The sequence below is a fragment of the Nymphalis io genome, chromosome 23 (genome assembly GCF_905147045.1).
Source record: "Nymphalis io chromosome 23, ilAglIoxx1.1, whole genome shotgun sequence".
Classification (NCBI taxonomy): domain Eukaryota; kingdom Metazoa; phylum Arthropoda; class Insecta; order Lepidoptera; family Nymphalidae; genus Nymphalis; species Nymphalis io.
Window position 1 is genome coordinate 3,973,053 of NC_065910.1, and position 15,164 is coordinate 3,988,216.

General features: G+C 31.5%; 1 long non-coding RNA gene across 1 annotated transcript; it reads left to right on the forward strand.

Annotated features, from left to right (window-relative positions):
• Positions 1–9,503: 9,503 nt before the first annotated feature.
• On the forward strand, positions 9,504–10,095 carry LOC126777723 (uncharacterized). The gene is made up of 2 exons (XR_007670076.1): positions 9,504–9,602; positions 9,817–10,095. It is a non-coding gene; the product is annotated as an uncharacterized LOC126777723 (long non-coding RNA).
• Positions 10,096–15,164: the final 5,069 nt, after the last annotated feature.

The following is a 15,164-nucleotide window of genomic DNA, read 5'->3' on the forward strand; positions in this document are numbered from 1 at the left end:
ATATCGTTGTTAAATTGCATACATTATACGATGTTAATTAACGAACTAAATGGAGTTTCATTAATGCCATAAAATCTTAATTACAGACGAACTTGAGGCTTTGTTAGCAAAAACACTACACGAACATGAACGTAATTAGTGGCTTGTTATTAATCGTCGTATTTTTCGGTACGTATTTCATATGTGATGATAACTTGAGAAACTTACCATAATTTCAGGCCTTGTATTATATTTATGTGGTCAATGTAAATAAATCTTAGTATCTTTACGTAAATAAAGTAAATCAATTAAAAAACAAAATAGTAATATGATTCTAATTTTTGCTACAATAGCTATAAGTATAATAGCTTCAATAGCTCAACGGTTAATGAGTTACCTAGAAAAATAAATATCGTAGGTTCGATCCTCATCCTCATCCCTTGACGTAAACCTGCGAAAATGTAGCGCCCTAACCATTAACAATATGCATGTAAATTGAAAAAAAATCTGATGAAAACATTTAACGCTTGGCCCTCATAAATGGGCAAAAAACATTGCGCGCCCTTTTAATTGTCCGCGTGCGGTATCGAGTGTGCAGTGTGCAACTTCTTAAATGTATATAATAAATATTTTTTCAACGCTCTTCGTCAATTATCACTAATATGTATAAGCAGGAGAAAAAATATATTTCAATATATTGCAATGGTTTGCTATATTATTATTAATTAAAAAAATAAACCACTAAATTAACAATGCGTGCCTCAAGTCCCATAGTGTTTAAAAAATAATATTTCGCTGACAACAACATATATTTGTGTTGTCAAAGTTTTTGTTTTTATTTTTACTGCATTAATCCCCTCTTGCGCCCTTTACTGTTCTTGTGGTGATGTTTCCGTCTTTTTATCTCGTACTGTAATTTTCTTTGAACCGGCGCTTAACCGTGTATGAAATACTTCTTTTTCAGGTCATACCTTCCACGATAATCCTAGTACGATCTCATACACTTACTTATTATTTTTTTTACTTATTATTAACATTCGGTGTAATGTTTAATATTCATATATATGTGAGCTTATAAGATTTTTATTATATATCATTATATCTCATAGCCTTATAGTGTTTTTAGACAAGACAGAAATAATTAAAAATTATAATATCAATTAAAATCAAGTATTTTTTTTATTATTGAAAGAACTATTTTTCAATAAATTTCTAAGAAATGATATCAAACATTCTGTAGGCACTCGGACCATTTCTGCGAATCGGATTCACCCTCAGCATGCAAACAATATGTATGGCGAGCGGACTACCGAGTATATTGTTCCCAGACTAATTAACAAACTACCTTCAGATCTGTGTTATAATATTTAAAAAAACATTAGGCTAAACTAAACCAATATTTTTTAAGTGTATATGCACGTATTTAGATCTGTAGTATTATGATAGCACACGTATAAACCTTAGTGGTTTATTAAATGCTGTCATTATGTTAAGTTTTTTATTGTTATTTAAATGGAAAAAAAATTATACAAATCAAAATTAAGAAAAAGGTTACTGTAAAATTATATTCGTGTGAGTAGTGGCAAGAATATTAGCAGCATTTCTCAATCGAAACGCAATGCTTATGCAACGCAATGCAATAGCCCTTCTGTCACCAGTGGAAGCAGATATTATTTGGTTAAGACATATACATATACTTTTAATTTGTACCAACGAAGTATTAATTTTGTTAAATAAATAGAAAACTTATTCTAATAGCGTTCATTTTGATGCTTGAACAATTAAATAACTAAATATAAGCATAATATCACACTTACCTAAAACAACATCGCCAATGAAACGAATATTTAACTTTATAGGCTAAGTGAGCTTAATAGTCAACGTTCAAGAGGGTCTCACAAAGGTGGTTTGTTTGAACTTTACCGGTCTGTGACGCTCAATAGAATAAGCACTTAAGTTGATTGAGTTGTTTCTATCAAGCGTTCGTAATTAAAACATGTAATATCGTTGCTGTCAAAGTTGTAACGTCTAAAAACACTTATGATAAAACACTTGATAAAATAATAATAAAATAACATTATTTTATTTAAAATATTTTTAAATCTTTAAAGAATAGTATAAGATGTCTACATGTTTTAATACCTGTACCACCTTTACTGGTGACAAATGGGCTGTTTGAATTGAAAAAGAATTGCAAACAACTCCACACATAAACACACACACGCACACACATACGCAGGCGTATACATTTGTATTATGATTTTCTCGTATTAATATTAAGTAAGAATGTAGTTTATTGCACGTATTAATACTTACACTAACTTTTGTCTTTACTTTTACTTTACTATTCTTTTCCTTTGCTTGTATCTGTTATACCTTTATTATACTAAGTTGTTTACAAATAAATAAATGAATTAATAATAAAAGCAACAACTATACACAATCAATTTCTTACTCTACATTTTTCATCTTCTATATATTCTTAAATTGTATCAAATTTAATAAATCTTTGCCTTTCATTTGATACATTACAGATATTATTATACCTCCTTATAATTGTGACCAAGCAAGAAAAAAACTCCCTGATTTCTTTAACATGTTTTCCGTTGACGTGCTACCCTTGGACAGCATACCCGCTTCGCCCAATTGTGAAAATTGTCCCAGAGTTTATTTCCCGATATGTGCAGACGATAATATGACATACGTCAATGAATGCAGAATGACGTGTGCAAATGAAAATAAGAAGAAAAAACCAAAGGCAAACTTTGTTCGTACAGGACCATGCGAAGTGTTTCCTGATTTTAAGTAAACGGTGTCGTGTGGTCGAATTTCGCTCATTCTTTGGATGATATTTGAAAATTTTAGTGAACATCTTACGGTTCGGCCACGGGTCATTTAATGTTGCTAATATACAGCGCGAAAATTCTCGAAATAATGAACATAAAATTTAAAAAAATTGCAAAAAATTTAGTTTTCTATATACATTTTCGTGACTTATCCTACAATATTTTTGGGGTAGCTGATTTTTTTTTATTTTCTGTATTATACATATTTTTTGTTTCTAATATTTAGTTCTAAAATTATATTTTTATTTTTCCTTTTTTGGATTTTTGGAAGATGAGCTACCCGTAACATATTTAATAAATGTTAATTTATTTTAAATAAAAATGTAGTGTAGAGCGCGCCGCCCGTTCCCATGGCCAAGCGGTTAGGTGTAGTGGCGTTTGTTGAATGATAGTCTGATGGGCGAATTTTGAACACAAGTGATTCTAAAAGATTAAGTAAAACATCATATTATTTGTTTTATGTATAATATTTAAAAATAAATCAATTAATCTCATAAAGTTTGATATTTATTAGACTTCCAATAACATTTATCAGAAATCTTCTACAAACATGATATTTGATGTTACATTCTAGTAAAAAAGTAATAGTAGTAAAAAAGTAAGTTTCTGACTACTCAGGAATATGTCGGCTAATATTTTCAGCTTTGCTTCAGTATTCCGAGAGTTTAAAAATTGGTTGCACTTAACCACCTCGTATTCTTGCTGCTCGCACCGCCACAGTGGAAACCTGGTGCAAAAAACACTTTGGTTTATTTTTATTTAATTATTTATTTCAATAGGTTACAATATTTACGTAGTATTATAGGTAACTTATATATAAAAAGAAAAAATTAAAACATGTTGTATGCCCCACTTGAAGGCTAATTCGGCATGCATAAACTTACATAACTTCTTAGTTACATTTACTTATTCAAATGAGATTTTTTTTTAATTTTATAACAATGTAGGAGATACCATTGTTGTTGTTTATAGTTCCAATTAATTTTACGTTGAGAGTATAAATATTCTTTAAAACAAGAGAAATGGTTTTGTAATGTATAAAACTTTATTAATTTATTTTCAAAACTCACAGAAAACGCCACCATTTTTAAAACCAAATGACTACTAATTAGTATAAAATAACTTCCATTACTAGTAAATATGAAAACAAATACAAACAAGCAACCACCAGTGCGTAGTCACCATCACCCATAGATGTAGGCTATGTAAGAAATATTGATATTCCCATTCACCGCAAAACACTGCAGATCATAGAAATTATAATGCTATGTCGCTTGTGCCTGTAATTACATTGTCACAATCACAATTGTACAATTAAGCATATGAATGTTTTTTACTCCTTTAAAGACGCATCACTTCGTACAAGTATATGTTTAAGTTGTTAATTTTAAATGTTTAGTGATAAGTTGATGGTGTAACTATCTCAATAAATAAAATATACAAATAATAAAAAAGAGTTATTTAATTAGTTTAGTTGATTAACGAAAAATAAATTTTGAAGATTATAACGAAATAAACAAAATAAAATGAAAATGATATATGTTAATGTTTCATAAAAATGAACTATTTTCTTCTTCCAATTTTACTAAAAGTTTCATTTTTATTAAAACCGGTTCGAGCGATTACTGCATTATTACATCGAATTCTGCTAGTGAGTAGAGAGCAAAATATAATAACGCAATGCTCAAAATCTATTTGGCCGAAATAGCCTCGACAGCGTTACCAAGCTAGTAATGAATTATTGCAATTTAATTATCTTCATAAAAAGCAATGTACGTCCAAATTGCATTTAATTAAAGAATTCCAAGTATCCAACGAACATTCGTAATTCATTCGCGTTTCAGAATTCGCCATCATGTTCCTAAATCGTAAGTACAAACTGTTTAAATTAATAATATATATGAAAATGCTTTTCATTTAAACTGAGTAAAGAGATATTTTAGTTTAATTAAATCGTGTAATTTGAAAAGCTACACAGTGAAATATTACTGATTTTATTTTAGCAGGAAGTTAGACAGTTATATTGGTCATCCTATGGTTAGTGTTCACGTCCATCTGTAGAAATTAGCATTATAGAACGTGACAACATTACACCATTAATGTATCACCAACAGGATTTAAGATGATTTCATACTGATGGCTTAGTGGTTAGAACGTGTGAATCTTAACCAATGATCGTGGGTTCATTGTTAAACCTGTGCACATTAAAGCAGCATGGTTGAATAAGCTTCAAGTCTACTCCTGTAGGGAGGATTTGGCCTCTGCCCAGCCGTGGAGCATTTATTAGCTGTTAGCTTATATTATAAGGAAATTTGAATCTGGCTACAATTTTATAACTAAAAAAATTTCTATTTTCTTTACTTAGGTCTGAGCTATATTTTTAATCTATATATATATATATGTCGCGGTTTCAAATGGATTGCCATTTTAATGGCCGCCATTGTCGTCCAATATGTTGATTTTATTAAATCAGTCAGTGCGCACGTCCGGCGCTGGCGCTGTCCTGAGAGCAAGAGACCAAGGGTCGCTCGACAAAATGATCACACGCGCTACTGACATACTCCTTTATATTTTATATTTACATCAGTCTGCTACATAATAAAATAGGCACCCGTCTTATATTTTTCACACTTAACGTCTGTCAACCGAACAACCTACATGACATACATCACGTTGTGTGGTGTTGCTATTCTAATAAGTGACGTCGTATACCCGCTTAAATAAATATAAATATATAAAATAGTAACACAAAGGTGAGGGATGTTAACATAAGGAATAAAAGATTTTATACCAATTCTCAACTATGAAATATGTCTTGAACCGACACTAGTCCGTTTATATTTCGTATTCCAACCAATGTCCGACCATTTCTCCAACATATAGACAGCTATTTAATACGTCCACTATGATTATCACATTTCGCTCGAACATTTTCTTTACAATTTCGGTCACGATTACAGTGGCCTTTGTATCTCTACGTTAATATTCAGACCTTGCAATAAACGTAGATGACTATAATAACAGCTTCTTAAAAATATTACCCAAGTTTCGTTATATAAGGAATGGTATTATTTTATTTGTAGTTCGATACAATTTTTTAATAAAAATATGCAAGATATCGAATGAGTGAAAGAGAATTTTATCCGAAACATACAGATTTCCTCACGATGTTGTTATTCACCGGCAAGCACAAAGTATGAATACAAGTTCACACCTCAACGTAAATAAAACTCAGTATGTCTTGTCTGGGTTTGAACCGCAAACTTTAGATATCATGAAGTTTGCGGTTATCATAATTTAGTTTTTATCATAAGGCTTTAACATAAGCTTAGAATTTATGAATTGTAACACAGTGTTATAAAATAAAAACTACATTTAGCCTCGTTTAAAAGACAGGAACAATGAAATGATTTAATTAATAGACGCGAATGAATGGATTTTAATTTTGATTGCAAAAGTTCGTTCAAATGAAAATTCTTCTAATTTCTTTCATTTATTTCCCATACTCAATTAAGCAAGTTTTATAATTTAACTCATTAACTTTTTAAAGTTTCGTGATAGTAAACGACAAACTTAAAACAATATATGTCTTTTCGGTGCAGTTGCTAGCTCATAAGACTACAGATCTCAAGGTCCAAAGCTTAAGCTTCGTTGGGCCAATAAGAAATAATTGGGTTTCTCTGTCAAGAAACTTTTTAGAGCCTGGAGCTAAAATAAGCAAGTTAAATAAAAACTTGTAATAAAAAACTTAAAATTTAAGTCACCATGCTGCTTGAATATAATTATATAATCTATTATTTAATACATTATATAAGGTTAAACTAACAATTTATTTTACAGTTCTCATACTGATTCTGATATCGCTGTTCACGTGTACCCAGACTCAAAACCCACAGCTGAGACCAAACGAAGCAGTGCAATTTCAAAATTGGTATATGGCGACGATTGCTGACACCTTACCCTTGATGGGAACCATAAAAAACTGTAACGAATGTCCAAGAGTATACATACCAGTCTGTGCCGCAGATTACAAAACATACAGCAATTTATGCTGGTTGAACTGCATGAACTCGAAAAGGGGTACATCTGTAAAAATGGTTCATGAAGGTCATTGCCCTCGGTTTGCTAATCCATTTGATTATTGAAGGTTACATTATTATAATTAAGAAAACTCCTGAAAATGGATAAGATTAAATGTATTTAAAAGAAAGAACATATTTTTTGCATTTCAAATTACTTATACACAGAGGTACCTTAGTTTTTGGTTTATTTATTTAGTTATCTTCAAAGTTAATGAAGTGAAAACTTTCCTTTTATACAAAACTAACTGCCCGTCCCACTTTCGAACGGATGAAATAAGTTATTTTATTTTTTTGTTAAAATAAAATTCTGCAAACTGATTTATTTGCCACTTAACGGGTGCAATATATATTTAAGCCCACTCAAACACACACTCATCAACAAAATCGGTCCAGCCGCTTAAAAATTAAGTGACACGTGTACCGAAGAATTATATATAAAAATATGCAGTATATTTAGCTAGAATGAAATAACTAACCTCAGTTAAGCTAAAAAGTAAAAATGGCTGATTGTACAAAAATATACAGCAACTTCTTTACAGTTAAAGCAGTTAAACTGGAATTTCCTGCCTCGAGGAATTCGTCAAGCCGAATCCGTACATGTTTTAAAGGTCGTTTGCATAACTATTATTTATTAATGTAACTATTGCATATTATACGTTTATGGTTATTTCTTTCTTATATAAGTATGTATAAATATATATGTATATCGGCGCAAACATGATTTTATGTCGCACTTGCTATAATTAAAACAATTTAAAACATAGTTATTTAAGCTTTAATAATTGCGTAATCATTATAATTGTAATGTATGTCATTATCTAGTTGATTATAAACACATAACTATGTGATTGATGATTGATGATTGATTTTGTGAGTTGTGTATGCGTGAATCGTCATAAATGTTAATAGTTTAATATTAGTTTATATATTTAACTTTATTACAGTTCTAAAATCAATTCATATTTTTAGACAATTATAGAAGTCATTATTTACACATTGTTATAACAAAGATTTATGTTATTAATCGAGTTGACTATTTATTTGTATTTCTGTCATCTAATCCTAGATGGCGTTTGAGCGCCATAGTGGTGAATAAGAAGTGTTTAATATTATAATAACGGTAACTTGATAATTTAAATAATTAGTAAATATTATAAGACGATTTTAGAAATAATTACTTCTTATTAATTTGTTAAATTAGTACTTGAGAGTTGCCAAATTATTACAAGTCCTATCTATATACGCTAGCGGCGCTAGGTGGGTAGTTCTCAGGTTTTTTTTTTTTTTTATATGCCCCGGGATGGCAAATGACTCTACTCCACCTGATGGTAAGTGGTAGTAGAGTCCAAACGCGACGACGGCCAGTACAGTCGGGAAGAATGTTCTGTACTAGCCGTCCCCGCCTTGCCGGCCCGCAAGATGCCTCTTCACGCCTCGTTTGAAGGAACCCGGGTTGTAAGAGGAGGGGAACACGTGAGCTGGTAAGGAATTACATTCTTTGGTAGTGCGACAAAGAAAGGAGTTGCCAAATATCTTTGTGCGCGATGGAATTGATGTCACAGTTAGGCGGTGACATCGAAAACCAGCTCGCGTGGACTTAAGAAGGAAGGGGGAAGCAGGAATTAGAGAGAATAATTCCTCAGAGCACTCGCCGTGATACAGACGATAGAAAGCGCTCAGTGCTGCTATCTCGCGACGCAATTGTAAAGGTTCAAGGGTGTTTGTGACCTTTACGTCGTCAATAATGCGTACTGCACGTCGCTGCAACCGGTCCAAGGCCTCCATTAGGTACTTAGCGGAGCCATCCCAAAGGTGCGAGCAATATTCAACGAAAGACCGTACCTGTGTTTTGTATAACAGGCACAGTTGTTGTGGCGTGAAAAAACGCCGCACCTTGTTCAGAACTCCGAGTTTTCGTGAAGCTGTTTTTATAATAGCCTCGATGTAATCCCTTCCTATATCTATTTTTATAGGTTGCCTCGAAGAGATCACCGTATGTGATATGGCCGCTTTTGTATACTTTATATACACCTTGTTCTTTCATATAATGTTTGTAAATTGTGTACAATAAAGACTTAATAAATAAATAAAAAAGAAAAATACTGTCTCTTCATTTGTAATATTATGCGAATATTTTACAATTCACAACCATGTAACAAAATTTTCTATGTAGCAAAGGGCCTAAATTTCCATCCACAGTTGTGCTGGCTGATTACAATTACAACGCCGTGAATATTTAAGATAGAACCCTGCCAAGAAAAGTAAAAAAACTACGATAAAAAATATAAAAAATTCGCTGAAAAGGTACCCATACTGTCTCTTCGGGGCGCGTCATGGGATCGCTTGCCCATAATACCGTGTCGCTCCGGGATACAGCTTCCCTCTAGCTACGGGTCCGTCAAAATCAAAATAATTATTATATATTAAATCAAATTATAGCATTCAGTTCTCTGACAAAAAATATTATCAATAATAATCAAAATATTTTCATTACTCATGAAATCACATTTCTTTGACAAAGTAATAAAAAGTAATGAAATGATTGAGTCTCAAGTAGAATAATCGTTAATTACAATTTTATGAGTGAAGTTCTATAGTAATTTCGTTAATTATCAATTTTTATTGCGCAATTAAAGTTTAATTTAGACATATTTTACTTGAATTGCGGTATTGCGATAAGATATGGAAAAATATCGTAAGTTAATTTTGATGATTTTTTAATTTTAACGATCTTAATAATAAAATTAATAATCTCAATAAATAAATATATCCAGATTTATTCTGCTTTCACTATGATGATAACAAAAAACCTCACACTGATTATTTATTAATATGGATTTAATTTACTTTTAAAAATTAACTCTTCCTTACTAAACGTATGTAAGTAATGATAAAGTTTCGATCCATAGTGAGAATCTTATTATTCCTGTTGCTATCAAGCGAGTTTTCGACAAGAACAACTAAGAAATGGACTACGAAGCAACCGATTCACGAAATCCTGCCATCGTTGAACAGAACTATGCCTTGTAACAAATGCCCGAACGTCTATTTTCCCGTTTGCACAACAACTAATGAAACTTTCATAAACATATGCCAAATGAATTGTCTGAAGAAAAACCTCAAAGTACTAAGGCGAGGTATTTGCATAGACTTTTGATATTAATAAAGTTTACGTGAGAATTTTGAAACTGTCTTTATTTATGATTTCGTTATTAAGAACGTACTCCCTTATTTTTTAACTGAGTCATCCATGTTTTAATGATTATTATATTTTTTTTAATAAACATACAATCATACTTAAACATCAAGGAAAGTAAAAGTAAAAATGATAAGCTAGAGTATTTATTATAATAAATAACAATAATTTAACCAGCTTTTAAGGGAGTTCGAGGTTAGCAAAATCACAGTTCATATAATACTATACGCAAAAGTAAATTCGAGTTGAATGTCAATGTATCAATGATTCAGTAGAGACGAGCTATGGAATTTCCTAGTAATATTTCTACGTTTTGCTATCGAACTAGGGATATGCAGCTATTCAAAATAGACACAGCTTGACGTGATAAATTGAACTTCAAACGGAAAAAATAAACATCGTTGTGTGATGTTCCACAGATTAAATGTTCCTAGCATTGATTCTGAATTGTGAACAGAGGTTATATATTCCTCTCTTACCTTCAATTTGTTAAAGTTATTTAGTTTTTATTTCTATCACTTTTTTTACCAATTTTGCGTATTTGTATGGCACTATTATTTACTACAGCATTAAGTAGACTACGATATTTTACAAAAACATTTCAGCTTAAAAACAAGACCTATTAATTGCATCGAGTGGAGCAGACTCGTCTTCCAAGGCAAATACTACTGGGAAAGGTTGCGGATGCAAAAAGGTCTGTTGGGCGGCCTATGCTCCGTTACAAAGATTGCGCTAAGCGTGATATGGTTGCGTTTGACATCCCTAGCAATCGATGGGAGGAACTGGCAGAGGACCGTGCCAAGTGGCGACGCCTTATTCACGAAGGTCAATCAAAGCATGACGATGCCTGGTTTAAATTACTAAAAGAAAAACGCACTAGGCGTCATGAGCGGGCTTCAAAACCCCAAACATCTGGGGGCGCATACACTTGTCGGGAGTGCGGCCGAAGGATCCTCTTTCGCATTGGTCTCTTCAGTCATGAACGCAAGTGCCTTCGCGATGCCGCTTAAATCATCTGTCAAAGATGCAGAGGCCTATATGATGAAAATAAACGTCACTTTGATTGATTATATTGCATCCAGAACTTTGTTTCTGGGTTAGAATAAGAAAGTAAGTAAGATATAGGTAAGTTATTCTTTGACGATTAAGATTTTTTAATTATATAAATCAATTAGGCTTTGATCCATTTGATGTATATATCGCAGGTAAAATATATTGTTTTGCAAATGGCGAATTTCAAAGAATTGACCAATCGGAATGCTCGACGTGTCTCACTGCCAACTTCACTCATAATATACGTAGATTATTTATAACGTCACTATAGTATCGAAACATTACAATGTCACTAAAACCAGGCCGATAAATTGTAAGAAATGAATACGATTGACAATCTACCATTAAATTATAATATCACTTGTGAAACTGTAATATCACGGCTTTGACAATATACCTGCGACATAATATATATGTTATACTTAAAGTATTTACCTAAATATTGAACAATACTTTAGTTTTGCTTTTATACTACGCCAATTAATTCATATAAAGAGCTTTGAATTAAAAGAAATAATTTTTCTTAGACTTTATAACCGAGTGAATTTATTACTTCATAATTTCTAAGAAGCGGACGCTAGCACCCACTTGAACAGCAATAATCCTCAGTTTGTGAGTTGAATCCAACCACATTTAATTACACCAACACGAACGTGACTCCTGAATTATAATAAAACAAACCCTAAGATGTTAATGTCTTATACAAATTTGACGGCTCATATTAAAAACGTACGCGGATTTAATATATCTAATTTGGATTAAAAATTTTGCATTAGAAGTATAATATGAATACCTTCTATTATTACAGCTTATATTAATATAGCTTACGTAAAAATCATAATCTTTAACATTTTTTTTGTTATAATTATAATATTTATACACGTGATCAATGGTCTAGGACTAGGAAAATTTTTTGAAATATGTAAATGCAATATCTGCCTCAATGGTCTAGTATAATAATAGCCAAGTAAAGTATATATAGTATTTACATAAAAAAGTAAAGCTCATAAGGCTGTACATCCCGAGGACATTTGACCATGACACCATTAATATGGCAATGGGAATACTATTCTAAATCGACTGGTATTATTACTCTAGTTGTGTGTTACAAAAATTGCGATGCAATTAATATTTATCTTGATTACTTTTTCAATCTTCGATTGTAGCTTGGACCACAATCCTGAAGCTATAGAAGGTTGCGTCGCCATAGCCAGTAGAGATCACGAGTAATCTTATCTAGATTAAGTCTAGGGCTATATTAATTAAGGTATAACATAATGTGGCTATAAACTGGGTAATAATACTTTACCAAATTATGTAAGAACAGAAACTCATACTTTCGACTTGGAGTTCTTTTTTTAAACCATCTTCTTAATTTTCCCAGCTACAATAACTCTATACTTAACTTAAGATGTATTTATTTTAACAGTAAAATAAAAATAAAAAAACATTATCCATAATAAACCATGTACGCTCTTACAAGATTGAAACTTCAATCGATTCGAGTCTTTTGATCAAAATTATATACTCATTCGATTTAATTAAATGTTGAGCATTCGGAAAGTAGATCATACTGAGAAAAACAGACAAAAAACTGAGTAAATATAAGAAAATAACAAAAATATAGTAATCGAACGACATGACCACAATTTAGCTGTGGGACTTTGAGTTGTTGGTAGAATCGTCATGCCCTTAAACAACGTATAAAAATTACTGTTCCAAGAGCATTGAATTTTTGAAAATTAAAAATACTTTCGTATCAATTATATTGGCAGTAACTTTTATTTCATTTCGATGTAATGTTTTTTATCTGTTCAGCTACTCTGAAAAAATTATGTAAGATATATTTCATAACTTATTGGTAGGGCCTTGTGAAAGCCTGCCTAGGTAGGTACCACCCACTCATCAGATATTCTAACAATACTTAGTAATTTTGTATTCTAGTTTAACTACAGGCACAAGGGACATAATATCTTAGTTCCCAAGGTTAGTAGCCAATAGACAATGTTAGAAATGGTTAATATTTCTTACAACACTTACAATATCTTTGGGCGGTGGTGGCCACTTTTAATCAGGTGAAATATTTACACGTCCACATACATATTTCTTAAAAATAAACAACATATTTTTAAGAAAATTAGTAGACAAGCGTACTAAGGTGTAAATATAACTCCTAAAACATTTAGCGTAAATGATAATACTATCGATCTGTTGATAAAAAGAAAGAAGTCAGCAATGACAAGCGAGATAAAGGGATTATGCCATCAAAATGCCAATCCGTGGCAGTTTCTGAACCGCGATGGAAGCGCTTAGTGGAGCTGGGGGGAGCTGAACGGCGAAGCTCACCAAGTAGTCGTTACTGCAACCACATCGAAAACATCGATAAGGGGCAATGAACTTAAATGCAGAAAAGACGGTACTGTGCTTTTACATTGACATTATAAGTAATAGCAGTGGGAAAATCGTGATTTATTTTAATTAACATTTTTAATATGAAATGTGTGCCATTAGTCTTATTTTTAAAATTCATCTCGCGCTAATATAAAGGAAAGCATCCATTCAACATGTGTTTCCACCAATACGCATTAGAACAGCGTGGTAGCATCAGCTTCATACCTTGTGGTAAAAAAGGCCATCATTGAGACATTTATATGATGTCGCTTTACTAACTTTACTTATATATCTCTTAATACTAAATGAACCATTTATGATATATAAAATTTCGTGTATCTCAGCTCAAATTTTAAATATAGATAAGTTTTTTTTTTCCTGACCAAAACGTAACTTTTTATATATAACAAAAAAAACTAATTATAGATCCCAGCTAACAATGAACAAACACGCTTAGTACAGATTTAATAATCTACCTTTTGATGAATAAGAAAATTTATGTACGGCCCTTTAATTTTAATTCAATTTGAATTTACAACGACGACTATAGTCGTCCTATACTTAATAATATATTTGGTATATTTTACCACACTAGACTACACGGGTCTAACCACTGTACAATGCGGTGTGACACAGATCACACGTAGTATACATTTTACAGTTTGTGCTTTAGTATTACGACTATTTCTTGTTGTTTATATCTTAAAATGCTTGTATTTAAAAAATCAGAAGTAAAATTTTATCATCAATAAAAACTAATCAACAAGAACCAACTTGAACAATAATGATTTAATAGCGTTGTGCAAGATTAAAAATATATATTTAGTTTACCTAATTATCATAATCAGGTTTAAAATTTGAACAATTATTTCACATTTAATTTCACCCTTTTCAGACCATGTTACTATATTGAGAACGCTTTCTCTTTTCGTATTATAATTTAGAAAGTAGGACTGTGAGTAACAAAACAAAAATACAAGAAAGTCGTCTACGCAAAAAGTTTGACGTGCAAACTTTTTGCTAGTTACGTTTTCTTATTGAATTTATTAAAAATGTGGTCGTCAGGGGACGCCCGCCAGATATTAAACCTCGAAATTGATATTTATTATGAGAACTTATTATGAGAAATTAAAGAAAACCAATGAATAAATATTTAATAAAATAAATAAAATTATAACTTCTTTATTAAAATAAATGTGTAATACTTATACATTAAATAATATATAATTACGTAAGAATTATTTACAATCAAGGCCTTAAAGCCAAACATTAAGACATTAGTAAAGTAAAAGCCTGTGTGCCCACTGAGTAAGGCCTCCCCTACCATTGAGGAAAAGGTTTGGAGCTTATTTCACTACGCTGCTCCAATACAGGTTGGCGGAATATTCATGTCCAATTTTTCAGCACACGCGTTTTATTTGTATATTAATTTATTTATCTATTAATGATATAAATTTATATTAAATAATGAACATAAAAAGTTCAATGGTGTCGCGTTTGAATCCGCGGCCTCTTTAATCAAAATATGCTTTTCAATTGGAATTTTGCGATATGAAATTAAATGTATGGTACCAGATGTATGGTATTTAAGAAGCGCCGGCAAGGAAATCCGTATTT